This window comes from Protopterus annectens, chromosome 11.part0 (assembly GCF_019279795.1).
Source record: "Protopterus annectens isolate FY-2018-M chromosome 11.part0, PAN1.0, whole genome shotgun sequence".
Classification (NCBI taxonomy): domain Eukaryota; kingdom Metazoa; phylum Chordata; order Ceratodontiformes; family Protopteridae; genus Protopterus; species Protopterus annectens.
The window spans coordinates 715,513,846-715,540,657 of NC_056745.1; the positions used below are offsets into that span (position 1 = coordinate 715,513,846).

At 37.5% G+C, this 26,812-nt stretch overlaps 1 protein-coding gene across 2 annotated transcripts in view; it reads left to right on the forward strand.

The window, feature by feature from the left end:
* The first annotated feature begins 539 nt into the window (after positions 1-539).
* Positions 540-26,812, forward strand: part of TBXAS1 (thromboxane A synthase 1) — a 2,652,798-nt gene continuing 2,626,525 nt past the window's right edge. Inside the window, exon 1 of one of the 2 annotated variants that reach the window (XM_044088177.1) lies at positions 540-674. The gene's annotated coding sequence lies outside the window, so the exon portion shown is untranslated. The remainder of the gene's footprint in view (positions 675-26,812) is intronic. The other variant, XM_044088179.1, reaches the window with a different exon arrangement.

Consider the following 26,812-nt stretch of genomic DNA (forward strand, 5'->3'; position numbering starts at 1 on the left):
AGGATAAAAGCGACCTCAGCTGACGCCCAATCCAGACTTTGGGATTCTGGCCGATCGAGGGCTGCTGCTGGCAGGAAGAACCCCACAGTCATGATTGCAACAGTGAACCACGATGGACATCAATTATTTTGCAACAGTAACAATTAAAAAGTATTATTTTGCAACATAGACACTTAAAACTGTAATTTTATAAGAATAAGCTTTTGTTTTGGCAAAACCTGAAATTTAGCGTTTGTACAAGTTGTGGGTATAGCACAGATTCCCACATAAAATGCCCCTCTTTGGACATTCGAAAAGGCGGCAACCCTATAAACATAACGCCAAAACCTAAATCTTTGCACCAGGGCCGTGTGCACTCTGCTAACGATACACAGCTTTCCAACTCAATAGTTTGCCCAAGCTAACTAGGACCAGATAGCTAATGATCAATACTACTTACTGCCCGTTGCACTACACCACGGAACGAGCGCTTACCTGTAACAAGAGGAAACTCTCTGCCACCGGACTACTGTGTGGGCGTGTGTTTCGCAAGCTCTGATGGGAATTGTAGTACGTTCTTCTGTCATCAGCTTCAGTTCTGTCACTGGATTTTTGGTAGAGTAGTGGCGAACATACATTCGTTAACTCCTCAGAAGCAAACAGGAACTGAGGAGGCGAGAAGAAAAGATAGGAAGGTAAGGATATGGATATCTCATTCATAAGTATCCGTAATAACTGTAATATTAATGTAGAGCATACTGAGACAACAATGGATTTGTATTCTGCTTAATGTGTAATATTAGAATAGTAACTTTAAAGTAACATTAGTTAATTTAACAGGTATCAAAGATGTGATGTGAGTGACGCTCTGGTGACAGTGAACCAGTCTGACAAAATGCTGCATAACGACACATGTGGCCATTATAAAAATATTTCGTCTTTTGGTTGCCCCAGGACTGCAGGAAAACTGACGATAACCAATTCAGACCCAAAGATAGCAAACAATTATTCTCCGTTCCCCTCTTTGGCAAGTTGGTCTAACTAGGGACTCCACACCAAATCATGTGCATCTGTATATCTGGTCTTGTTCCAAACATAAATGGTTGGATAAACTGATTGACTGTACTTTGGAAACATCCAGAAGTGTAATTATTTTCCTTGTAATGTTAATTGCTGCATTTTTGAAACTGAACTGTATTGAGACAGAGATGCATCTTGTATTGTTTCAGTACAGGTACTTCAGCATATATCGCAGGTACTTTAACACACACACACACACATACACACGCACACACATATATATATATATATATATATATATATATATATATATATATATATATGCATGTGTATAGTAAGGCAGCAGCATTGGTTTAATATTTTAATCCAGTGGATGAACTGTTTAAGTTTGATCGGCAGTAGTCCTAGATGAAATTTATAACATGGCAGTGTACGCATGAACAACTGGCACTGGACTGGACAGATAAACTGCGCTGTTTTAACGCTGTTAGATGCGTAAATAGCAAATTTGCAGCTTTGTAAATATCTATTTTGTTAGCTTCATTTGCGAACACTTTTAGGGAGTAAGTGGAACCCAAGATTTGTGAGAAATACAGAATAAAGACAGGATGCCTCAAATTATTAAGACGTTGATAAGTTAAAGTGCCACAGGTTGTTTTTGAATATTGTTCCGAGGGCCACCCAACCCCAACTAGAAAATTATTTTAGCTTTTAAGCAATGTTTTTACCACTTTCTGGCTAGGATAGCAAATGCATTTAAACATTTTTGTGAGGTTAGGGGATAGTGAGAAATAGTAGCATTGATTAAGCCTTTTTTTTCTTGTAATTCTGTGAGTCCAGAATCTGTGATCTAAAGAACGAGAGTACGAGTTCAACATATTTCCCTCGTATTAATTAATCTCGTTATATGTTGAAATTAATCTGAACGAATCTGTAACAGGAAGAAAGGATTATTGCATAACACTAACCACTGTGTAGAACTGAAACCAGTGTTACAACTGCTGATACTGTCTGCATTTTTTACAGAGTTACAATAGGTTCTTTTACTTCCAGATTTTAAATTGTGGGTGGGTCAAATCCAAGTTTACATAGTATGGCTCATATTAAGACTTTTGGATACTGTTAATACATACACGACAGGCAAAACAAACATGTTATGACATGCTTGTGGGTGCATCAGAAGTAATATACAGTTTATACAGTTACAGTACAGAGGATAATTTGGAAAGCACCTGTGAAAAAGATGCTTTTAACATAGTAAAATATTTGCACTGGATATGAGTTAGTTAAAGCACAGTCTGCTTTGACACTCATCACATCTGTTAAGTAGTTATTACTTTTGCTACACCAAAGCTCATTAGTGTATATTTGTATAGTATACCTCCCTGCTTCATGCTACCTCATTTGAGAAAATGGGCATAACTAGTTTTGATAATGACACACCTAGCATTTTAGGATACCGAGTTGAGTTCACTATGTACGAGTTATAAAAAGTCATCATTTTTATGATTTATACAATTCCAGAAAATGCATCCTGGCTTAGCTAACTGTAGCAAACTGAAATATATAGCACAAAGAATGTATTTGTATCTTGCTGCTGGAAACTTTTGTCCCCCCGGCTCTGTTTTCCCACAGAATATTCCAAAAACCCTCTCATCAGTTTGAATAAGACAAAAAAGTATGAGTGCAGGGCAATACACTTACTCCTGCAAGCACTGCAGGTCCAGGCCAGTGCATTTTTTAATTTATTTTACATTTGTTATCTGGCTGGGTGAACAGGTGAGAAGGCACTTTTCATGTATGAAATGTGCCATCAGGCAGTCACATATGCAGGCATATAAAATTGCAGATACAGCTGTAGGTACCTGTAAATACATACAATGGAAAAGGTAATAATACGAACATAGGTTCATAGGTTGGTACTAGGCTATTGGCCCTAGGGCCTATACAGGCCTAGCCATAACAATTCCCTGGTTATTTCTTCCCACAGTATTTACTTCCCTGGACCCCTGTCTAGCAGGATGACTGACGTGATCCCCAGGGTGAATTTCCTATCTCCCATCCAATCGTCAATGGGACCAGATGGGAGGTATATGGGAGTGAGTGTCTGATACATATTAAATAAAGGTATGCATATATGACAAATACTGGAAAAGATGAACTTATAGTACACATTCTGTTTACAGGACAGCTGAAAATATAAATCACAAAATGACCTAGGAAGAGAGTAACATGGAAAATAAAATTAGTCAGGAGAAATATAATAATAATAATAATAAAGATATGTGCATATTTACAAAATAATGATTACCAAATAGCTGGATTAGCATTGTTAAATAAAGTTGTGGTATACATTGACCCCAGTGCATGGAATGACAAAGCCCTGATTGTGTCCAACATAATTTCTGTTTGACTAGTGGTGTGGTGGTGGTGGTGGGACCAGGTGGGAGGTAGATGGGAGTGAGTGTCTGATACCAGCTAACCCATCTTGGCATGAGTGTGGCAGCCCAGCTCACTGTGCTGGTGACACTTGCAAAAGTGCAGGTGTGATAAGAAGGATCCATTCATGCATATGCTGCAAAGAGGTGTACCATTTGGTCAGGAGACTTGACATGTGTGCTAGCAGTCACGCATCTCCTGCTAACAGATGATTTTGTAACATGCAAGTCATCAGGGGTGGTATTAAGAGCATAAACAAAATCTCACCACATTAACAGAACATGCTGGAGCTTTCAGCTCTCACTTCCCAGAAGAATGAATGGGCTGGGGGTACTCCCTCCTGGGAGGAACAGATGGATCATTTGGACATCCTAGTGGAAGGGTAGATACTCAGTGGGGAGGGACCCAAACAATAAGATTAAAACAAATTTGTGTTAGACATTTATGCTGTATGGAGCCATTTTAGTAGCGGACATCAATAGTGTAGTTGATACATCATTTGGAAATGAGGATTTGTACTTTTCTTTAAGGTGACCCTTAAAGATCATGTGCAATCAAAACACCTAATCAAGGTAGTCCTTAATATGTTCATTTCTATAGGTATTTCTATTACACAGTTCATTTTTTCCAGTATCTTTCATTCTGATTTGGTTAGCTAACTCTTTGGTTTGTTTGATATTTATAACTGATCTAAAATATTCTGTAAAGGTAGTGTGACACCCTGCAACCTTGCTACTTTTAGGCGTATTACTGTTTTCCATTTGTTTATTGCATTCAGGATAGTGTGTATTTTATTTTATTTTTATTTTTTTTACTGAATCTAACTTATGTAGTTTTCTGTTAATCCATGTCTGCTGATTTTTCTTTCTAGATACATGTCTTTTTTGGCTGTTTTCTTATTTGTTAGCATCTGGTTATATTCTAGTCCAGTCTTTCCTGTTTTATGCCATTTTATTTTAAAAAGTTTTTGTCTTCTTTTTTTCCTTAGTTATTTCTTTTTCATTACATTATATTTTGTCTCTATCACTTTTCTTAGGTGTAAAATGACCAAAAACCAAAATGGTGAATGAAAAACTTCTTTTTCTTGTGTTTTTTGCAGAGGGCAATCCCTACTGCTCCCCCATGTGGCGGGAGGGCAAGTACTTTGCAGCCCCCAAACACACACCCACACACACACACACACACACACATATATATATATATATATATATATATATATATCTCAACTCCAGATTCATACCAACTTGAAGAAGGGAGAAATCTCTCTTTAAAAGTGAATCTTTGCTGGTGTACAATTAGAAATCCCACTGGCAATGATTTCCTTTGGGGAAAAGCATTCAGCATTATGCAATTTGTCTTAGTTTTATGGCAGCTACTGAATTTCAAGCAATTTCATGTTGGGGATGTGCAGGGAAGATAATTTCCTTTCTTTATTTATGTGGTCTTTTTATATTATTTTTGTGTAAAGTTTACTGAAGGGGCAGATAGTTTCCTAGTATGTTTATTGTTTTCGTTTTTGGCCCTTTTGTTTCATGACTTTCTGCAGCTTTGGTTTCATGGAGTCCACCTTTATTCTGTCTCTCTCTCTCTCTATTGCAATACCAAATTATCTGCTGTTTTTCTGCGTATATAACTTTAGTATGTTTTCAGCTTGACCTGTTCTGCACTTGGGGCTAATTTAGTTGGAGTTGTGATAACTTCTTTTGCTTTTGTTTGTTTCTCACAGAGTGTGCATCTTATTGTCCATCTCAGTCACTGCATCACCATCACCTCAAGCTTCTGCAGCAGCCATGCCTTTACTGCCCACAATTCTGTGCCATACAGAAGCACTGGTTACACCACTGAGATGCATGCATTGTTTTGGCTGCAGTGCTCCTGATTCTATTTTCTCTTCTATCTTAATCTTTGCACTCTGACCTTCCCCATTTGCTGTCATGACAGCTGAATTGTATGTGCTCAGTTTCATCCCATTTGCCTTCAGTTTTACATTCCATTCCCCCATTACTTGCTGAAATTCCTGTTCAGTCGGCCTGTAATGCCACATCATCTGCATATACAGCAGCTTTTTTGATCTGTGTCGACCAAAATGTTTGCTAATGTAGTCAGTCAGTATTGTGAACAGGTTTCTAAGCTGGACCCTGATGGAGAGTCATCTCCACTGGGAATCAGTCTGTAAGTCCAAACACTGTGCTTGTGTCACTGTACAGAGTCAACTCTAAATCTGCAATGTTTCTGATACTTTGAACCATTGTGAGACTGCATACATCAGCTTTGTTGGGAACTTATCATATATTTTCTGATGTCTCAATATACCCAGTTATTTGTTTTCCTTATTTCCAGCTTCTTCACTGACTGCCTCCCTGTAAACATTGTATCAGTTCTACCAAATACTGATCTGAATTGTTCATCTCCCATCTGGCTTTTTAAACGACATTTTTCATATGTTTCTGGTATGCAGTAATATGCTAAGTATTATCCACCTAGATATTCGGGCTCTTCCTATGGCCTAATTGTAATTATGTTTATAGGCACTGAACATAGTCCGCACTAAAAACAGCCTCCTGAAAATGCATTCTATCCCCCTTTTCAGTCTTTTTCCATGCTTTACATTCCATAGGCATTAGCTCTGTGAGGGTAAGAGTGAGAAAAACGCTGGCTGAGAGTGAGAGAGAAAGAGAGAGATGTTAAAGAGGCAGGCACACAACAACTTACAGTCAAAGTAATGCATGAAAAAGGAGTTCAGACTGCTTTTTTGCAGAACAAAACTTCAGTACTTTGCAGTAAGAATCTGTGCCTGTCCAATATGTTTTGGAACCACCATAAGTTCTGGTTTAATCATAGAAACAGTTTCCACTAGCTTCTTCTTCTGTATAAGTTTTTGATTTTGCTGTCTTTTATGGCATAATTTTCTGCACTGCTGCCTGAGCTACAAGTAGACCTAATGTAGTCTCCTGGTCTGCATGTCGCATAATAAATTCATCTGGCCACTGTAAAACATAGTCATAGGGCCACATGTAAATCCCATCCAGGACTAATATCAAACTGCTGCTTTCAGTTGTTTTTGCAGATTCACTGAAAACTGGAATAAGTCTACCTCCCAGTAGTATTTTCTCACAGCTTAGAAGAAACATTATTTAAACCATTCACTTGTCTTTTGTTCCAAAGCAAGCTGCCAACATCAGTTTTTAAGCAGTCATATTTTTTGGCATTACTTAAGTTTATGACATATTACTGGCTTGAGCCTTCATGCACAAAAAAGTCAGACTGAAAACAACTTAGCATGTAGACACTTTTACTCCTATTGTGAGTGCTGAATTATTAGTCATAGTTATCTATAACTTCATTCAGTCTTATTTCTGCGTAAACTTGTGTGGATGTCTGCATGTACACATACTTTCTAATTCTGCTAACCAGCTTTGCAGATTAAAATCATCTCTTCTTTTTGTATTTTCTTCTTTTTTAACAGCTTTAAGCAAACATACTTGAAGTGATAACCAATGTGTTAGGTGAAATTCATTCACCTTTTGCATAGATTCAGAAACAATCTCTTAGCTGAGAAATCATGTTTGCATTTGCAGCTGTGTGCTGTTATGCTTTATTTAGTTTTTTTTTTCATTAAAAAAGCATGTGTTTGCAATTTTTTGTAATAAGTTTCTGACTCATAAAAAAAATAATGCATACCAGTTCCATTTCAGCCAAAATGCACATACTGATGCACCCAAAAATTGTGTTAGATTATATTTTGGGTTGTGATCTGGTTTATATATGCTGATAGTTAACACTTTAATTATTAAAAAAAAGTTTCAGAAGTTTGTACTGGAAATCTATTCGGGCCTTTCAATACATACACCCCACAGTTCAAAGTCTCATTAATAACTTATAACTTCAGATTATTCGTGCAAAGTTAAACATAGTTTGTGTGCATGTATGTATGTATGCATTTATTTATTTTTATCCATTTGCTGACCAGGAATTTGTATTTATTTATTCAATTTGGTAAATAGGGCAGAGCACTGATCCAAAAAGACTTATTTCACTTTCACCCCAGACAAATATAAATGACAGCAGACAAGCAAGTTAAGAAGTATTATTAATACAAACAAATGCTGTGTGCAAATAGCAATGAATCAATAACAACAACAATAATAATAATAACAATAGTAAAGTACACAGTACTGAAGACAACAGGAAGAGATGCTCAGAGTAAGGAGGGAAGAATAGAGTGAAACAGTGAAAGAAAAGAGCGTGCAAAAGTGAGGGCACACATAAATTAACTATATGCAATAAATACAGTGTGGCAGAGGTGTCACATAATAGTGTAGAGAAATAATGAGAGAAAGACAAATGTGCCTGACTGGTGAAAGGCACTGAGGGGCACTAGGTGATGTGTCCAGAGGGAAAGCATTTGCTAATTGATTCAGACTTGAGATGATCTTTAAGCTGAGCATAAAATGATGGGTACAGTATAAGGTCTTTAAGATTTCTAAGGTGGAATTTCCAGATTTTGGAGCTTAGGGTGAGCAAGGCATAGTTAGTGCAACAAATTCTGGTTCAAGGACATTGAAGAAGTGGACCAGAGTGGTTAAGACTTCTTTGATTGCAACTGGGGGGGTCACCTGAAGGGGGTTGATGCAAAGGAAGAACAGGAGTGTTCTTTGAGGAGCTTGTAGATTTGGGATCCAATAAGCAGATTGGCATGTTGTTGGACAGGTAGCCAACTGGTTTTATTAAATGTGATACAATGATGCTCATTACTAGGGGATAGGATAATGAAACAGTAGAATTTCTTACAGTTTGAATGGTGGAGGGACTTTTCTTGGATGCTGCAGCAATCAGTGGAAGTCCATATTCAAGCTGGGCTACAAGAATGCGTTTGCCTATGGCATTCTTGCCTGGTCTGAAGAGGAAGAGGGAAATTTTATAGGGTTAAAGTAGGAGGGAATTGATTTTCTTCCATATTTATTTTAGTTGAAAGCTCAGTGTGGCATCAAGCCACAAACCAATGTTTTTGAAGGTGATGATTTAATCAGTGGGGTTGTCAAGATGGTCATGGATATGAAGTGACTGAGAGTATTTCTGCCATTTAGGGTTGGTACCAAACAGCATTACTTTAGTTTTGGAAGTGCTGAGTATTAGCTTTTTTGGTATTAAGCCATTTCAGAAGAGAAATTTGTTGTTGTACGGCGAAGGATGTCAGGTTTGACGAAATATGACCATCTCATCAGCATGAAGTAAGAGAGAGAGGTATAATAGAAATTAAGGTGAAGAGTGGAATTACAGAATGTGTTATGAAACTGAAGAGAAAAATACCAATTGAAAAGATCATTTTTAAACCAGAGAGCTGTGTTTGGGCTAATTCCAGTCTCAGTTAGGTGATCTAACAGAATGTTATGGTCAACCAGATCTGTCCATGGCCAGGAGAATGTTATCAATAAGTGTCAGCAGTGCTGTAGAAGTGCTCCTACTAGCACACAAGCCATGCTGTTTTGAGGCTAGTAGATTATATTGGAAAATATAATGGGTGCGTTGATTGTAAAGAAAATTTTCAAGGATTTTTCCAAGTATGGGAAGAATGGAAATGGGACAGAAGTCAGCAGTGTGGAATGGATTATTTTTTGGAGGAGGTGTTTAACAATGGCTGTTTTCCAGATGTCAGGTGTGATGTTTTGAGTTAAGCAGAGATTATAAATGTGAAGAAGGGGTGGAACAATGAAGTCCTTACATAGGAATAAGAACCATAGGAGAAGATCAACAGGACTAGCAGGTGAGTCAGTTTTTAGTTCTTTATGTAGTGATACCATGTGTTTAGGTTTGATTGCCTTGAAGTGGAAAGTAGGAATACAGAGGGAGGAGAAAAGTTAGAAGGGGATGAGGGGTTATTAATGGAATTAGAGTGTACTGAAGTGGAGGCTGTGAGGTGAGATGAGGAGGACTGGATGTTGGCTCGATTAATACAGCCTGAATTGTTTAGGTGAGCTGAGAAGAGATGATTGATGCTTTTTCATAATGTGACTTTTATGTTGCCTCATTGCCTGTTTAGCTAGATTTCTTAGCTTAATTTAGTGTCGTGCTGCCTGGAAGTAGCTGTGTAGCCAGAAAATTCAATTTTGTACTTACAAACTCTTTTTACTTCCCCAGCCCATCTGACATTTAAAAAAATGACATATCTTTTAAAATGTTGCCTTCCTAGCAGTCAGTAAATGGACACATCATTTTCAGTGGCTCCCCTCTAAAATAGTTAGAGGCATTGTTTTTAGATTAGCAGCCCTGTGTGTAAGCAAGTTATATACCTGCCGCTCGAGGCATTACTGTGGACAGTTATAATATAGCCTTAAAAAGCTACAATGTTTGTGAGTGATGCAAAGAAAAAATGTACTCTGTAGAGTACAAAGAGTGTGTCTGGCTCCACCTGTGCCTGGATGTTGAGGATGGGTTGTTTTCCAAGTATGCAAGGCATTGTCCCTGAGACTAAGGAGACATTTGAGTTTGTATGTGAGCCAGCTGTTTTTTGGTGGTTTATATTGCCATGTGATTTTAGGAAAGAGCGAGTCCTGGAGGTCAGTGAGAATTTTTGTGAGGAGAATGGTGTTGTGGTTAGGGTCAGTAGAAGAGAGAGAAAATAGTGTAATAAGGCTAGAGTGGTCTTCTGTTTGTGAAGGGTGAATTGGGATTTGTTCCGGATTGATGTGACTGTTTATGTGGTAAAACATATTGAAGCTGATTGGGTAAAATGGTCATTGAAAGAAGGGGGTGAATGAAAATTTGGGAAATAATGACAGGAATTGTTAGTAATAATAAGATCAGCAAGTGAGTGAAGAGTTAAGACTTGGTCTGGTGGGTTCAGTGACCAGTTGTATGAGTTTGAAATCGTTAATAATTGCCAAGATATTGACCTGATTAGGGCCACAAAGATTGAGACTAAAGTCCCTTCCTAGGATAAAGCTTTTGAGAATTTTTTACTGAGGATTTCAATCTGGCTAAGGACCCAGGAGGATGGAAGTAAGTAACAGCAAGATAAATAGGAAAGTTGTTAGGGTTGAGCACTCAGAGAAGTAGCCAGTTAGGAAGAGAGTATAAGGTAGTCTTGCTTTGAGCTAGGACTTGGATCTTTAAATCAGATTTAAAAAGCTGTAGTGTTCCATTGCCAGGTCTAGAACCAGGTTTCCCATCATGATAATCTAATTGAGTTAAAAGCCTGTTTTCAGCAGAGGCCTAGTGGAAAATGGAAGTAATAAAACATCAAGTATACATTGACATTCTCAAATACATATACAAAACAATTATAAAATACATATCTGCATTATTAGAAAACAGTAATAAAGGTTAACAGTATATGGCAACAGTTAGATAGATGGTATAATGGTTAAAGGTGGTAGAACAAAAAGAGAAAAACTAGGACAGATAGGGGTTGGGGATAGGATGGATGGAGATGAAATACAGACACAAGGATAGGCCCAAGTGGATGTTTGCTAGGTTTTTAGATTCTACAAAAATGTTTTATGTTTATGCTCATGTCTGAGGTCAGGGGAAATGGAATTCCACAGTTTGGCTATATGAACAGAGTATAAAGAGTCACCAAACTGGAGATTTGATTTGACAACTTCTAGGAAGTTCTTGTTTTGAGACCTTAGGTTACTATGACACATGTATTTTGAATGTAAATTAGAGATGTGTGGGCATTTGCTGATCTCACATAACATTTTATGTGTGATTTTTTAACTGGTTAGTTGGTAAAAGGTATTTTAGCGCTAGCCAATTAATCTTCTGAAGTGCCTTATGATGATGAATATTGTTGAGGACATTAGCAGTATGTTTTGCAATTGTATGTTTGTTTGAGCTTATTTATGTGAGTTTTTGGATTATTATGAGGATAGAAGATTGCATAAACTAATACAAATAGTAACAGAGTTTGAGCTGTATTTAGTTGTGCTGCTTTTTATAGGCGGGGGTTTTGATTTGTATAACACACAAACAACGTTCATGAGTTTTTGAGGTTATATAGTTAATATGTTTCTTGAAGGATAATTTATGAAGTATGAAGCATGCCTAAAAGTTTGGCATCAGAGGCTTGTTTAATTTGTGGGTTATTTTGTGAAGTAAGAAATTTCACTTCAGCCAAATATGAGTAGCTGGACTAAATAACATTATAATTGTGGTAATGTTAGAAACATACCTTACCTGTTATAACCAGCTTCATGAGTTTCAGTCTCATTGTGGTCCTGTTTCAGACAATAGACTCTTTCACCATATTCACTGATATGCATTCATTGCTAACACCATAGGCACACTGAAGTCACTGAAGATGCATCAAACACAGTTCTTAATTTGGCACACTTGCACAGCTTGTGAGATAATATCAACAGCTTCAAGAAGCACAGCATGGCTAGCACTTGTTTTTTATCCTAATGAGGTGTTTAATAAATGTAGTAATACATTTCAGATTTCTTTTTGGTGCAGTTTGCTTAAAGTCTGGACAGTAAATGGGTGATCGTATTGGTAATGTCTTACACTCCAATAATTTAAAGTTAAAACCAAATAAAAACAATTCTGACCTTGTTTTCATTTGTGTGTGTGTGTATGTATATACGTATATGTATATATGTCTGTTTGTGTGTATACGTATATGTGTGTGTGTGTGTGTGTGTGTGTGTCTGTATGTGTGTGTGTGTGTATATATATATATATATATATATATATATATATATTGTATATGTATTTATAGGTCTATTGGCTATAGTCAAATGGCTCAAACATCGATGTTCACAGCAGTGATCAGAAAATGTTGAAATTGCAAATGTCAGCATGCTGTTACGCATGCGCTGAGGTTAACATGCTGTTGCACATGTGTTGAGCAACAACCTCAGTGCATGCAAAAATCAAACTTAAAAAATACCCAAGAAACATTGTTTTTTGCAGGGGGGGATGCAAGAGCCCCTCACCTCTTGCTAATTATATATACTAACTCCAAGATCACACAATATCAAGGAGAGGGCATATTCTCCAACCCCAAGAATTGTGCAGTCTTGCACACCTGTTGATCATCTGCTTAGTTGACTAAATTTTGTCGAATAAACAATGTTTATCAACCATAGGTTTGATAATATTCAGTGCTCTCCAATCTATATCTATATCCTGATCAAATTATCACTTTGATATTTTGATATATCAGAATATTTGATTAAACGGGTATGTGGGGAAAGCTCTCCAGATGGGCAGTGCAGCTGGCTTGGCCCACTACAAAAAAAGAAGAAGTTTGGAGAATGTGGTTTGACTGATTGTGTTATACACAAAATGTGTATTAGATGATTTTTGATTATTTGTGATTAGATGAAAAGTATCTTAGATAAATCATTGTAAACTCGTATATAATGAGCACAGCTGCAGATAGCTCTGTCATTCTACACTGTTTTGAGTTACTCTGCCTAAACTGTCTGCTAACCTGAGACACAGACTGAATGACACAGCACTTGTTCCTGAGTAGGCTTGTTGTGTCTTATCTCCATCTCTGATACTAATCTCGTCAGATACCGCTCCTTTTCACACATTCCATGGCACCTGGCATGTAATACTGTACCACATTAAGGAAATGAAGACACATCTTGACTCAGCTCACTGAAGGCAGGGGAATTTGCAATGCATGATCATATGGATAAAAGCCAGAAGGTGTTGAAAGATGTGAGCTGTCTAAAGGCCTACTTACACAAGAAACAAAAAGATACAGGAAATAAATATTTTTGATTAGTTGCAGTAGTGTTGTGTTGGAACACATTTCTCATTAATAGTGTTTATTGTGTTTGTATAACAATGAGCTTAGTATGTTATACTGGTACTGGTGTTTGTTGTACACCATCGTCTGCTTCATGTTTGGTTGACATTATATTTGTGTTGTCCATTTTATGGTTTACATGGCTCCCTATCATATGCACAAGATCTGATTGTCTGAACATATCTTCTTATTACACTATTAAAGTGTTTACCCTTGAGATGTGGGGTCTGCACACCCATACTCCTTCCATGTTTGTCCACAAATTCTGAGATTGCTGTACCTTGGAGATGCATGAACAGTCTGAGGTAGTGCAACCTCATGCTTTCTGTATATTTCTCAATTCACATTTACAGAGTCTCGCTGTTCTGAGGATTGCAGGCATGATCCTCAGAATTTCAAGAGGCGCCCATATTGCACATATTAATACTAATACATATTGGTAATAAATGCATGGCAGGCAGCGTTAACATGCTGTAGCTTATATTTGATACATCACAGATACAATACAGTTGTAATACTCTGCTCTGTTCACAGTTTGCACTCAGATTAAAACTTAGCAGTGCATCACAACAGTTGTGTAAATACTTGCAGATCTAGTGCACCACTTTGCTCTAACTGCAGATTGCTTCATAATCTGGTTACTTGTGCAGTCTGTTATGAAAGAGGCTTTCTACAAATTACAGTATTTCCACTGGATCTAAACTAGTGTGCAGTCTGCTATAACACTTCTATGTTAACAATTAACGTACGTCAGTAGTCTTGGCTGTTTCAACATTTAAATATTAGTGTATATAGTATGTGCTTCCTTGTGGCTAAATATTACATTTGAAAAAATGAGCTTAACATTATTTTTAATTAATTGGCAAACATTTGGACATTTTAGGACATATGGCTAGTTGTAGTGTAAAATAAATATTGATTGCTTTTACTTTTAATGCCATTCCAATAAGGAGTTCACATCCAAAAGTGATATCCGTGTAGCTAAATAAAATATATAACGCAGTCAAAAGAATACATTTGCATTTTCTACTTGACAGGATTTATTTTTTTTATCTTGGTGCATCTCTGTCTCTGCTTTTTCTGTCTTCTAACAACAAACTTTGATTTGTCCCACCCAATGTGCTGAATATAGGAGAGTAAAAGATTTTGTTATTAGGTTGGGAGGGTGGCCTAATGGTTAAGGTGTTTCCCTTATAAACACAAGGTGCAGAGTTTGAAACTAACAAAGGATAATTAGCTGGGCTTAAAATGGCTTGCAAGGTCAGTTAGTTTAGTACTAATCTATGAACCTAAATATATTGCAATTTTATTGAAAACATCAATAAGTCTAATATGAACACTTACAGTGCTAAGTCAGTAAGAAGGCATTCCATGAAGAGAAAAGGGAAACTGCAGACCTGTTAAGCTAGGATTGTGCAAACCAGTAGCAGACTCAAATTCCCGTTTGCATGTATAACAGAACTACTTGTACATTTAATTTACTGTTCATCCAAGTGCAACTACTTTCCTTTTAACCTGACCTTTTTGTTTCTTCTATACTTTAAATTCTGCAGTCTGCACACCCACATTTCCTTGCCATCTTACATTATTTCACTTTGAAAATTGACAGTGCAGCCATCGCATACTTGGCCCATGAGAAACTAGCCTTTCTCTTTGACCTGACCTTTATAGTTTTTTCTATACCTTTTAGATGTGTAGTGCATACCTGCATTTCTTTGAAATCTTGCATTGTTTTCAGTGTGAAAATTGGAAGAACATCTGATACATCTTATGGCCCATGGCAATAAGATCTCTCACTTAATTGTTATGCACTGTATTATTTACCCAACAAACTTTAAAAAGAAAACTGAAACTACAGTTAAAAAGACTAATAAACATCCTCTGCAAGCCCTACACACATGCATACAATATAAAAAATATGAACTTAGCAATGAAAGATATTTTTGGTGAAGAGCACATTAAAATACCCGACACATTGATTCAGTAAAACAGTTGCTGCTAAATGTAAACAGTTTGTTGCTGTATGCAAGTTGTTAGCCCTTAGCACTGGACGTAAGCAAAGCTTCTGATTTCGAAAATAAAATATGCAAGTGCAAGTCACTGGTATGGCTTAGTTTTCCATTAGGCATGTTTTGGGTATGTAGAGCAGTGCTATATCTTTTCTGTAACTGCTGTGTGCATCTGTTTTCATTTGCACAGTCCACATCTGTGTGCTTGTGTTTTCCGAATTGTAAAAATAACTTATCCAAAACTAGTATCATTACACCGTCATATTTCTGGGGTTAACTTCACCCTCAGTGAGAAGACCTTTACTAAGCTGTAATAGTGAGGACCTTAAATAACTCTTGATGAGGCTTTATTTGGATATTTGGAACACTCTTTCTGAATTGCTGACTGCAGGTTAGCATGAGTGCTATGGGTCAGCAAGAGCCATTACTGATCCATGATGCTTTCTTCAAAATCCATCCCTAAATCTTTTGCCTGAAACAATAAACATTACACAGTACTATATATATTCAACTGAATCAGCACTGTAAAGCAGTATCACTGAAAGTGAATTCTATATATTCCACAAACTACCTTAAACCATGCATAGTGCAACATAAACCATCAGAGCAGTGTGGAGATACTACCTTTATTAACAGAGGTATGGCTAGCATGGAGCAAAGGATGCAGCCTGCCAGAGTGCAAGGTTAGGGGCATAATCAGCAATTGCTGATTAGTCATTAATGTAGCACCAACATTAATTTCCATACTGCTTTTGCGGTCTGGACTGAAGTGCCTCAGCCCTTTGTGTGTAGTATAAGCTCTACCAAGCCATTTGAGGCAAATCTAGCAACTACTTTGCTACAGGTTTAAAAGCAGAAATAGCTTCTGGGGGTGGTCTTCAAGTATGACAGGATCTTTTTTGGGATCCTGAATTCAAGTTAGAACTAATTAAGGGGGAGCTGTATCAAGGAATAGCACACCATTCAGCTATAGCTCTGCTAAATGAAATCCAGATGCAAAAGGCAAACTAAATATTGCTACTACTAAAGTTCCAGAGCCCTAATTATAAGAGCCATAAACATTTTTGTTCTTGCAAAGCAGTTATTATTATTAAAAATGTAACCATATATGCAGCTAGTACTCTATACAAGTGTATCAGTATTTTTGTAGGCAGCACACTCCTGAATTAAGAAATAATCATATTTATAATATAAAAATTAAAACTATACATAACCAATAATAATTGTAAATAAGTATATCAAGGTGTCACAGAAGCATCTTTTGAGTATTGGCTAGAAAGAATGTGATAACAGCTATATTCAGAAACATGTTATTTTCAGCAAATGCTCACATTGCCCATAAACACCTTTGTTATTGCCCATTCACATTGCTAAACAAAAAGCAAAACGCCATTCAGTTAACCATATCAGGACACTACAGACAACAGCATCAGCATGTTTGCAGTAAACATGTTTGGGTTCAACTGTACTGATTTGCAATCCTAAATGCCAAAGGATTGTAACCTGCATCAAAAACATATCTCTGCAGTACAGGTCTTTCTGTCATTCAAACCAGTAAATGCAGATAATCTGTGATACCACAGAAGGAATGGCAATATAGTTGGCAACAGAAGTATCACGTAACATCAGCAGTATATCTCAACAGCAGAGAATAAATGTAATTGGGGTTCAGCCATCTTCAGCCTGAGTCCATAAATACTGTCCCTAAACTAATTGTAAAGACTCATAAATATACCAAGGCCATTAAGAATTATGACCATTGATGCCTTGCGAGTATCCACTCTCAGGCCACACCTCCTTTCTCCAAGAAGGCCATATCAATCACAGATTAAACATATGGATACCTATCTAGTTGTTTAAAGAAAGGTAGTGAGCCATGCTGCTTAAAATGCAGGAGAATCTATACAGAGTCTATACACACTGAGCAGCGTGGAGGAGAGGCATTTACTACAACTCTGATCTGAGATATATAAGTATCCTTTTTTTGGCTTATTTATACTGATTATTGCTTCTAGCAATTTATATATAACACTTTTTATTGCCTGCTGCATACCTTTTACTGTATTTTATTGCTATTAACTAATCTGCACAGGTAACTGATTTGTTTGCAGTTAAAAGCATTCTGTAGAGTCTCTTTGCTCTTTTATCTGTTTAAAAACTTTCATTGTGTGGCTCACTGCTGTCATAAAGATTTCTGTAGTGTTTACTGTCTGAGTGTAGGCTAATAGCTTTAGTATTGGTCCCCAGCCTCCCTGTTGGTGTCTTGTTGTTATACTTGGTGGCTTTGCAGTTGCCCGCCCTGACTGTAAATTTGATCTGGGACACTCCTCCCAGTCTAGTGTCATTAGCTCATTCTACCTAATACGGAGAGAAAATCTGAGAAGGCCTTCTGTTCCTCCTTTCTCCCTTTCTTAAAAAAAAATGCCTGAATCTCCATGTGTTCTGACTGTGCTTCTCAAAGATTTTGGAAATATAGAGTACATTTTAGTGCATTTATTATGACTGTGTTTGTCTTAATATTGCTACAACTCAAGTGCTCTAGGTTGCACTGCATCTGAATTGTTTGTGTGTTTTAGCTGCTCTTCTGTATATATAAACCTCTGCATATGTAGACTAGCTACTTATTCTGCTGTATTACTGCCTCTTAAATCATTTTTCAGTTGTGCACTTGCTTGCTTCATTTAAAAAGTTTTAAATTGCTAATTTTGTAGAGTTTTAATTGCATTTACTGTTTAGGACTACACATTCAAGTGTGTCAGCCTTTTCTGTGTTTATTTACTGTATCATTACATTGTTTAGCCTGATTTAACCAAAAAAAAAAAAATACTATCTTGTTTGCTCATTTCCCACCTTTCCTAGCCAGTCCAGATCCTAGGCCAGGGGTGTCCAACCTTTTCAGTTGCAAGGGCCGCATTGAGTCAACAGAAATGGTCTGGGCGCAAACAGCAAGTGAGGACCAAAAAAAAAAAATATATATATATATATATATATATATATATATATATATATATGCGGACTAATACAAAGTCGAAAAACAAATGAACATTTATTACAACACACAAACTGATAAAATACTATGACTTCCTGTGTAACTTTATTAAACAGTTGTTAAATACCAAATTTCTCAACCTAGCTAACAGATATTTCCCATAAATTAATTTTAATGATTGACTGCATTCCAGAACAGACATAAAATGGTAACAGCATCGGTATCAAAAAGAAAAAGACCACAGGTATATGCGACTAATACAAAGTCGAAAAACAAATGAACATTAAAAGAAAATTGCAGCACACATACAGATAAAATACTATGACTTCCTGTGTAACTTTATTAAACAGCTGTTAAATACCAAATTTCTCAACCTAGCTAACAGATATTAATTAATTTTAATGATTGACTGCATTTCAGAACAGACATAAAATGGTAACAGCATCGGTATCAAAGAAGTTTTGTCCAGGGTGAAATATCATGCATGAGCAACAAGCCCTAATCATGACAGACAAAGCCAGACTACTATTTACATTTAGACAAGTCCTAAATATGCATTGCACATAGATGGTTAGGTATGAATAACAAATTCTGACTTGTTTTAACAGGTAAAAGACATTACTTGAGTGACAAACTATTGGGAAAATCTTATTTCTTGAGTAATAAGATCAAACATTCATGAGCTAACTCCCATCTAATCATAGACAACAAATATTGTCCCTGTACATTAAGATGTGTTTTCCTTATCCAGAGATAATTATGTCAGTTTGGTATTGGGATACTATATGAGTTTCAGTAATTCAGCTTTTGTTATTATCTGTCAGAGTAAGCACAGAAGAACAAAACTTCAGTTAAAGTAATTGGGCCCCAACAAATGGGTTTACAAATAATGTTGCCTCTTTCTCTCATCTCTTTGTGTTTGACAGAGTTAGAAAACAAACAGCTTGACATTAATTACAATAAAGCTTAAGACACTGCAAGAAAACTGATCAGTTTATACAAATAATAAATAAGTATTCTACTTTGTATTAGCATAATGCAGGTCCTCCCAAAAGGGAACAGGGCAACAACTTCCAGAGGAAATCACAGCCGCTATCTGTTTACCTGATTTATGTAAAGCAAAACAAACAGCATTTGTTCATCTGAAAATGCGTTTAAAGCACTAGCGTCACACTGATTTAAAGTAATATTACCTTTGGAACAGTTGCATGGTAGAACCACTGGGCATACCAAAGTACATTTGTCGAAGTGTAATCAAGCTTTGCAGCATGTTATCACAGCATGCAGACTTTAATAACCGCCACCTCTTAAGTCTGAGAAATAACTCATGTCAAGTAATATCGAGAAGCTGGATTTAAAAATTCATTACTGATAAATGACACAATCGAAATACTGGCATTTAAAAGTTTCTTTAACAAAAAATATGGAATTGAAATGACAGAACATATTCTATGGTACATCAATGCTCAGGCCAGAACAGCAGGACCACAAATGGGAAAAAAGTGTTTACACTCCTGTCCTAGGCTTTGCTTGTCTCAGGACTTTATTTTCTGTGTTTAGAGCTATCCAGAACTTGCTGTGGTAGAAGGAAGTCCTACTGCTTACCAGTGGGAGTGGTGAGCATTGTACTGCCTATCTAACACTAGAGGAGTGGTTTCCAGATCTGAAATTGTAATTTTATTAGCCTTTTTGGGCTGATTTCTATCCCTTTCAACTTTCTGGCTTAAAAACACATGTGTTTGCGCTTTTTTCCCATCGTACAGCACCGTGGGGCTACAGTTAAACTATTCCAGGTGCCAGAAAGTCTGCTCGTCAAATTTTCCCTTAGAACTAACTGGTTTCTCAGTAGTAGCACTAAAATATGAACCCCTGTGACTAGCACTTGCTCTAGAACCTGCTGGAAAGCACTAGGAAGCCTGAAACTGATACAAACACTCAACTCTTCTTGTGAATAAGGAGAAATTAATCGTAGGCACTAAACAGCCTATAATTGCAAAGTACCTTGCAAAGGTAAGGGAAAACAGCTGTTGTACTTTATGAAAAAAACACCTAAACAGGCATATCCAAGGGTCAGCTACCGGATATTTCTCCTGTCTACCTGGTGAATCTGGGCATACTGGGGCAATGCGGCAACTGCCTCATGTACACAGACAACCCTCTCCTCCTACCACCCAACACTACAAACTGCAAGAGATGCACTTATATAGCCAAACTGGAAGCAAAGCTCTCTCCGGCCAAGATTGTGCTAGACAACCAAGAGGAGAAGGTTAACACCTGCACTACACCTCAAGCAACTCATAGCCCTTCAAAACCCACACCATCAATACCCACACATAGCAACACTAAACCACATATGCGGAGGCCCTTAACATTAACCTGCCCAAGCAACAAGGACCTCCAAAGCTGAAATGCAAACAAACACCAGTCACAACCAAAGTGACACATAGCTCACAGCATGTGCCACCCAACAACAGCCCCTAAGGCAAGAGAATGTACCCAACACTTTAGTCATAGGTGACTCTATAGTCAGGCACACTGATGTCCCACTCACCAGGCTGAACAAGGAGAAAATTACAGTCAGCTGCCTGTCAGGTGCCAGGATCCACCACATAACACATGCACTCAAGTCACTCCACAACAAGTACAAATATGACTCTGTCATTGTCCATGTTGGAGTGAATGACTTGAGATGTACTTCCCTGGACTACATTAAAAGAGACATGGAAGAGCTATCGGATCATGTGGCCCAGGAAGGTATGACCCTAGCCCTGTGCCTTCACCCAGAATGATACCACAGTATAAGGACAAAATGATTGACTTCAACAATTGGCTAAGCTTCTGGTGTCATTCAAAGGGGATCCAATATCTGTCTGCATGGGAAGACATGATTAACAAACCACAATGCTTTGCCAGAGATGTCTGCACCTGTCACCCCTGGGATTCAGGTTACTGGCTAAAGTTCTTGCCACCCCTATAGTGCCTTTTTTAGGCAAGGTTCAAAGGACAAAACCACCACCATAACCGATACAAGCATGCAAAATCTGAAGGTAATGCTACTCAATGCTAAAAGTCTAAACCTCAAAATGCACTCTCTCGAGGCACTCCTAAAAAATGGAGAACATCAATATCTGTGCAGTAACTGAGACCTGGTTCAAGGCTCCAGAGAGCACCCCTGCAATACCAGGCTACAACTCTTACCACACTTTTCGGCCACAAAACCAAGACCGAAACACTAAAGGTGGAGGAGTGTCCATATTCACCAAGGGTATTCACACCTCCAGGCTAGTTGCCCAACACAAGCATCTGAAATTCTCCAGGTGAAACTAACACTAGGTAAGACTGCTATCCAAACTGTAGCTTGCTACAAATCCCCCACCCTGCCCCAAGATTCTCACTACACCTTTCTAAACATACTGCACAATATTAAGATACAACCAAACACCCTAATACTGGGTGATTTCAACTACCCTGCCATTAACTGGGAAAACTACTCAGGTACCAACACCTTTTACCAACGGTTCTTGGAATTCATAAATTCCAATGCCCTGGATCAACTAATCTGTTGTCCCACCAGGGGCTCCAATATCCTAGACCTGGTCATTACCAACATGGGAGATAGATGCTCCACACCAGTGGTCACCCCCTCATTGGTCAGGTCTGACCTTATGGTCACCCTTGACATCCACATCCCACCCCCACCCCTCAGTAAGGAAACCTCCTTAAAAAACTTCTCCAAATCCAACTTCATGCTACTGAAGTCAGAAGTGACAAACTTCATGACACCCATGCAGATGGGATCTGAAAGTTCGACTACAGAATCCTACACTAAGGCACTATGCGAGCACATCCACTCATGCATGAATTGCGCCATCCCAAATAGAACCAAGATGCTTTCCTCCAAAAAAAGGAAGCCAATCTGGTGGTCCCCTGCTATAAACAAACTATACAACAGAAGGAAGAAATTGTTGCAGAAAAGAGGAAAATCCCAGGATGCAAAAAACTCCCTCACCAGCCTCAGTAAGAAGCTGAGATCTCTCATAAAATCCTCAAAAGCTAGTTATGAAAATAAAATTGCCAAAGATTTCAAAGACAACCACAATGCATTCTATAGTTATGTCAAGAATCTAAATGGCAATGCTTAGATCTGCTCTGAGTTACAACAGAATGGCATTAAATATACTGATCCCAAGGATATTGCCAATATCCTGGCAGATCGATTTAGTCCCAACTTCACCGCCCCTTCACCCCCTAAAGGGCCCATTTCAATACCAAAAGATTGCCACATTCCGGTAATCACGGCCACACAGGTAGAAACCACACTCTCCAAAGCTAAGAATACAGAATCCATGGGATCAGATGACATCTCAGGCTGTGTACTACATGAGCTACAAAATAAACTGGTACCTCACCTAAGTGTCATGTTTAATCATAGCCTCACCTCAGGTTTCGTGTCCACTGAGTGGTGCACAGCTACAGTTATCCCACTCCACAAGGGGGGATCCACCTCGGATCCCAGGAACTACCGTCCCATCAGTCTGATGAGCCTGATCTGCATAGGCTTGGAACGCATTATCATGGAACTTATAAACAAAGACATTGGCAACCTTCAAACCCTGAACCCCACCCAGTTTGGGTTTGTGAAGGGCCGATCTTGTCTCCTGAACCTGATTGACGTCTTCGAATCAGTCTCCAGAGCTGTGGACAAGGGTAAGGCGGTCCACACAGCCTATCTGGACCTTGCCAAGGCCTTCGACACCATCCCCCACTCTGGAATCATAGATAAACTTACTAAGCTGGGCATAAATCCCTATGTCACTCGATGGGTTGCCAACTGGCATACTGACAGAACCCAGACTGTAAAAGTAGCCGACTCCAAATCCAGCTTCAGACAAGTGACAAGTGGGAGTACCTCAGGGTTCAGCCCTGGGACCACTCTTGTTTGGCATCTACTTCTCCGAAGTACAGGCCAACACTACGGGACTCTGGCTAACAAAGTTTGCAGATGGCTACAAACTGGGAGCCATTATTGAATCCCCAAAGGATGTAGATATTCTACAAAAGGGTCTTGCAGAAACAGATGCCTGGTGCCAGAGCCATGGGCTCAAGCTTAATGCCAATAAATGTATAGTTATCCCCTTTGAAAAAAAATGTGCACATGAATTACCAAATAGGTGGCAGCACACTAAACATCAAAAGTGTGATGAGAGACTTAGGGACACAGGTGGACAGTGGTCTCACCTTCGATAACCACATCGCCACAACAGTCTGGAAATCCTATGTGGCACACCTCATCACTAAGGGCTTTTCATCCAGTAAAAAGGAGGTCATTGTTCCACTGTACTCATCCCTCATTAGACCCATTATAGAGTATAACACCCCGTTTGGTATGTACCTCACAAGACATCTGCAAAAGTTGGAAAGGCCGTAGAAATATCTCACTAAAAGAATCACAGGCCTAAAGCAGATGCCATATGTTGACTGTCTAAAAAAACTCCGGCTATACTCTGTGGCATATCGTCTACTCAGAGGCGATCTCTGCTTAACATACAAAGCCATGTCAAACCCTGAGCTGTTGGACATGCTCCACTTAAAGAAATCCCAATCCCTGAGAGCCACACACTCCAGGGATCTAAACCTTGTCATCACAATGAACAAAACATGCTGATGGGATAAGTTCCTGACCCAGAGACTCCCTATACTCTGGAATAGACTGCCCATACATGTCAAGCAGAGCTTCTCCTTGGCCCTCTTCAAAAGGAACCTTGATGATTGGATGGGAGATAGCAAATTCACCCCGGGCATCATGTCAATCACCCTGCTAGACAGGGGTCCAGGGAAGTAAATATTGTGGAAAGAAATATCCGGGGAATTGTTATGGCTAGGCTTGTATAGGTCCTAGTGCCGATAGCCTAGTACCAACCTATGAACCTAAGAAGTTTATTCTAGAGGTTTGAGGTGCTGTGTTATACGTCTGTCCTACCAGCATGTATAGTTTTTGAGCAAAACTTTGTTGTAAAATATACACAGACAAAAGTGAAATATGGTATCACATGTTTTCAAAACAAACCTTTGACACGTCATATTGTTAGCAATGTTGTCATCATATCTGCACACTGGTTACTGATTATGTAATGATATAAATAATGTCAAATGTACATTCCAAAGATATGTAATAAGTGGATTGGACACCATGAACTAACAGTAGATGTGAGTGCACATGTGTGTGTGTGTGTGTGTTTGTGATATGAAAAAAACAACCATGACACCCAGAAGCATAAACATTGGCTGTAGATGACTGACAGTGTTAATATGACAACCTGAAATCTTGCACATAAATGGGAAAAAAGGGGTCGTGGAAGAATGGATGGATAGATACGGAAGCACATGCAAAATGATCACTAACATACTTGAAATTTCTTATATCAACAGATCATATTCAAGCCAATGATTTGGGCTTCACACTGTGAAACAAAGTGCTTCTCAAATATGGATGCTCACATCAGTGTGTAACAGTTGTAATGTTAACTGCACAGTGTTATGCAAGCTGTGCAGTGAAACTGTCCATTCAGCAAACAAGTTAGGATCATGGGCACCCTAAACAGCCCTTGCATGGCTCTCAATGAATATGCTTTTTGTCATGAAAACTAAATGTACATATCTAAAAGGCATCAGTAATGCTAAGCACATGCAAGAAATATGAATTACAAATAACTCTCATAATGGTACGTATCGGAAGAGTATCCACATATCCCAGTTCTATTATCACACACTTGATCTACAAGTTTAGTATATCTGAGTAACTCTGACAACCAAATCACACCTTCACATGTAATATAAATTAGATGCCACTACTTTAGCTGTTAACAGTGACCCATAAGCAGCAATGACCATAGCAACGGGAAGTACAGTGGTAATGCTAGATATGTGACAAGAATGAATGCAGAACATCATTCTAATATGTCTATAATTATAAACACACCAAAGATGCAATTCTTGGCATTTGATCAAGAGAATTATCAACACACCATTTGTTGGTTACATCAGACAACCAATATTGTTATATTATTTGCAGAATATGTGGTACATTTTACATATTAGAGATTGTAATTGTTTATATTATGTCAACATTAGATCCACTAATAATATTGGTTAGAGTAAGAATTTTTATTTCAATTAGAGACATTAAAATCTAAAAATTATCTAGTCAGAGACTTTTAACATATTGGAGACATTAACAAGGCTAAAGAAAAACAAAATTTTCTAAATTTAAGAACACAGGCAAACCAAAAAGGAAAAAGAATTTGTATAAACTTCAAGTACTTGAGGCAAATTGAAGAAAAACATATTTGACTTAATTAGACAAACTATTTGAATATTAAAACCAGGTATAATTTATATGAGAGATTAAATTTATTAAGAATTTATTAAATATTGATATAATATTTAATTATTTTTACGTTTTATTTTAACTTATTTTTTATATATATATTATTTATTATAATATATATAATATTAAATATAATATTAATATTTTTGAAAAGTTTATAATAAATTAATATATATTTTTTTTCAAATAATTTTAAAAATAAAATATAACAATATTTTTTATGTTTATAATTTCCAATACATTTTTTACTATTTTGCTATTGAATATGATTTATAATTTATTTGTAATTTAATTTAAGAATGTAATGCTTTTATAATGAATTTTTTTTGTATGTTTATTTTGTTTATACCAGGTCTTGTGGAGATAAAGGAGACTTTGCTAAATATTTTTTTGTTGTGGAGATTTTTTTTTTTTTTACTTATTGTTTGGCTTGTTTTTTTGGAATCAATAATTTTTTTGTTTGCACTGTAAAGTCAAGACTAGTATTTTTTTCATATTGAATTTACTGAATGTTTAACTTGAAACTTGAAGTCGTGTTGTGTTGATAAACAATTCTGAATACATATACTAGGGAACATCATTATTTCATGATATATAGTGATTGGATGAATTTAATATGGTATGATGGGAACTAAGGAGAGAACGGTTCTTAGGACAGTTCCATTATCCATGCTTCATAACGGAACGCTAAGAATTTGGCTTTGCGTGTACCAGTTTATTAGAAAAATATGAAGCACCAGGATACACTGAGGGGCTTGCAGTAATTAAAATATGAAACAGCATATGTCTTTGATATGGGCCTAGGACTTTTCGTTTTATTAAAAAACCCGCACTTACTGTGTACCACACCTAAAGGCTTAATGAGAATTCTGGAAACCCAAAAGACTTGTCAGAAAATATATGGTTATCTTCTGTACCCTGGAATGAGAAAAATTACAGAACGCTAAGCAGCAGAAGCAGACAGATGATAGTGAACAAATCAAATTGAACTCAACAGTTGAGAAAATTGAAACATTATTGATTTGTGAATTATAGAGGTCAACCCTACTGAAACAGGTATCATTTTTTAATTGTGGCCTGAACCTAAAAGTAGTCAATCTAGGGAGAAGACATTTTGTTCGTCTTTCATCCTTGAAGCAATTATTTCATCCAGCTTCTTTTGGCATGAGCCACCTGCAAAAAAGCAATCTAAAAATGTTTCTTCGCTAGAACTGAAAGTAAAA